We start from the raw sequence: 3,201 nt of genomic DNA, 5'->3' as shown, positions 1-3,201 counted from the left end.
AAAGGTGGCCGGAGCGCCACATAACCCAAACGAAACTCTGCGAAAAGCAAACGTGCCAAAAGGACAAGTGAAGGTAGTCTTTTACTGATCCTCTGGTGCAATACAAATCTGATTATACCCGGAATAACCATCCAGAAGACAAAAATACTCATGTCCCGCCAATCTGTCAAGCATCTGATCAATAAATGGAAGAGGGAAGTGATCCTTCCTTGTGGCTTTGTTCAATTTTCTATAATCCATGCATACTCTCCATCCTGTAACTGTTCGAGTAGGGATGAGCTCATTCTTTTCATTTGCGACCACAGTGATACCTCCCTTCTTAGGTACACATTGTACGGGGCTCACCCACGAGCTGTCAGAAATAGGATAAATGATGCCTGCATCTAGCCATTTCATAATTTCTTTCTTCACCACCTCCTTCATGATGGGATTCAGTCTTCACTGCTGTTCCACAGTTGGCTTACTACCTTCCTCTAGCAGAATTTTATACATACAATATGAAGGACTTATCCCCTTGATGTCTGCTATGGTCCATCCTATAGCCGATTTGAATTCTCTCAAAATCCTTAAGAGCTTGTCTTCCTCACTACCTGAAAGGTCAGATGAAATAATAACAAGTAAGGTAGATGAATCACCTAAAAAAGCATACCTCAAGTGCTCCGGTAATGGCTTGAGCTCCAAGGCAGGTGCTTCCTCTATTGATGGTTTGAGCTTCCCTTCAGCGTTCTTAAGGTCAGAAGTACCAAGAGATTCAAATGGTATGTCCAGCTTTCGCTTCCAGGGAGAAGCGTTCAGATATTGTAATTGCTCGTTGCTATCTTCATCATCGCTGTCAAAATTCCCCACTAAGGCCTTTTCCAATGCATCAGATATTAGCATGTGATCGAGTTCCGAAGTAACCACAGAATCAATCACATCCAATTTTAAGCACTCCTCATCTTCTGTAGGGAATTTCATTGCCTTGAATACGTTGAAGGTCACATCCTGATCTTGGACCCGCATAGTAAGTTCCCCTTTTTGCACATCTATCAAGGTACGGCCAGTAGCCAAGAAAGGCCTTCCCAAGATTATGGGAATCTTCTTATCTTCCTCAAAATCCTGAATAACAAAATCTGCTGGAAAGAAGAGCTTATCCACCTTGACGAGCACATCCTCAATTATTCCCCTTGGGTAAGTGATGGAACGGTCAGCCAATTGTAGCGACATGTATGTGGGTTTTGGATCAGGCAGATCCAGCTTTTTAAAGATCGACAACGGCATCAGATTAATGCTTGCTCCCAAATCACAAAGGCACTTGTCAAACGTTAGATTGCCAATGGTGCAAGGAATGGTGAAGCTTCCTGGATCTTTCAGTTTTGGTGGTAACTTTTGCTGCAGAACAGCGCTGCATTCTTCCGTGAGAGCAACGGTTTCAAGGTCATCCAGTTTCACCTTCCTTGAAAGAATAGTCTTCATAAACTTAGCATAACTAGGCATTTGTTCAAGAGCCTCAGCGAAAGGTATATTGATGTGAAGTTTCTTGAACACCTCCAGAAACTTTCCGAACTGTCTATCCAGCTTTTGCTGCTGCAATCTCTTAGGAAAAGGTGGTGGAGGATAGAGCTGTTTCTCCCCTGTATTAGCCTCAGGAAGAGTGTGTTCAACAGTAGTCTTCCTTGGTTCCGCCGCTTTCTCCTTTTGCGTAGATTCTTCACCTCTAATTTCAGCTTCTACTTCTTTTGCCTTTTCAGCATCAGCTACTTTTCCAAACCTTAAGGTAATAGCCTTGACTTGCTCTTTAGCTTCCTTCCTGCCTGGTACTTCCGTGTCACTGGGAAGAGTACCAGGTTGACGATTGAGCACTGCATTGGCTAATTGACCGATTTGATTTTCCAAGGTCTTGATAGAAACCGCCTGACTCTTGCACAACAGCTTAAGTTCCTCAAAATCAGCACTAGTAGGTGCAGCTGCACTTCCCTGTTGAGGATATGATTGCCTTGTGGCATACTGCTGTGGTTGCTGGAATCCAGGTGGGTTAAACTGTTTACTCACTCCTTGCTGATATGGTGGCTGAATAGCATTCTGATTATTCCTCCAGCTGAAATTTGGATGATTTCTGTTGTTAGGATGATAGGTCGCTGGCACAGGCTGCTGTTGTCACTGATAATTATTCACATACTGAACAGATTCATTGATAAGAGAACACTGATCCGTAGCATGAGAACCTGTACAAAGCTCACAAACCATAGCTATTTGATTAACTCCATACGTAGCCAGAGAATCAACCTTCATTGATAGCGCTTGGAGCTGGGCTGCCATAGCGGTGGCTGCATCAACTTCCAGAATACCTGCTACCTTTCCCGACGTCATCCTCTGAGTTGGGTTTTGATGCTCATTTGCAGCCATTGTCTCTATAAGATTATAAGCCTCAGTATAGCTTTTAGCCCATAAGGCGCCTCTAGCTGCTACATCGAGCATGGGCCGAGATTGAGCCCCCAAACCATTATAGAAACCAGTGATCACCATCCAATCCGGCATTCCATGATGTGGACATTTTCTCAACATTTCCTTGTAGCGTTCCCAAGCCTCGCACATAGATTCTGTAGGTTGCTGTGCAAACTGAGTAAGAGCACTCCTCATAACAGCAGTCTTTGCCATCGGATAAAACTTCACCAGAAACTTTTGTGCAAGATCTTGCCACGTAGTGATGGACCCAGCTGGTTCAGAATGTAACCAGTCTTTAGCCTTGTCCCTCAGTGAGAATGGGAAAAGCCTCAACTTGATAGCCTCATCAGTCACGCCATTATACTTAAAAGTGCTGCAGATCTCGACAAAATTCCTTATGTGCATGTTGGGGTCTTCAGTTGCCGCTCCTCCAAAAGAAACAGAATTCTGCACCATCTGAATAGTGCCCGGCTTGATTTCAAAGGTGTTAGCTTGAATAGCCGGATGAAGGATGCTTGACTGAATGTCATCAATTTTAGGCCGAGAAAAGTCCATAAGAGCTGGATCAGCTTGAACAATACGATCTCCCATATTTACTGGTTCTTTCTGCTCAGTTCCTGAATCCGAATCCTCAAAATCTAACTTCTCCGGAATATCAAGAACTTCATCTGTCTCCTCAGCTGTATCTAAAGTCCTCTTGCGAGCACGAGAACGAGTTTGCATAAACGCTTGCTAAAGTACCTGAAATACAACCGGAAAAAATAAGTAACTACTACG

At 43.8% G+C, this 3,201-nt stretch overlaps 1 non-coding gene across 1 annotated transcript; it reads left to right on the top strand.

Moving 5' to 3' along the window:
• Nucleotides 1-2,515: 2,515 nt before the first annotated feature.
• LOC141722085 (small nucleolar RNA R71) lies at nucleotides 2,516-2,622 on the top strand. Its single transcript, XR_012575117.1, has one exon. It is a non-coding gene; the product is annotated as a small nucleolar RNA R71 (small nucleolar RNA).
• The last annotated feature ends 579 nt before the right edge of the window (nucleotides 2,623-3,201 follow it).

This window comes from Apium graveolens, chromosome 4 (genome assembly GCF_009905375.1).
Source record: "Apium graveolens cultivar Ventura chromosome 4, ASM990537v1, whole genome shotgun sequence".
Lineage (NCBI taxonomy): Eukaryota > Viridiplantae > Streptophyta > Magnoliopsida > Apiales > Apiaceae > Apium > Apium graveolens.
The sequence above is the reverse complement of the archived record's forward strand: the minus strand, read 5'-3'. Positions and strand labels throughout refer to the sequence as shown.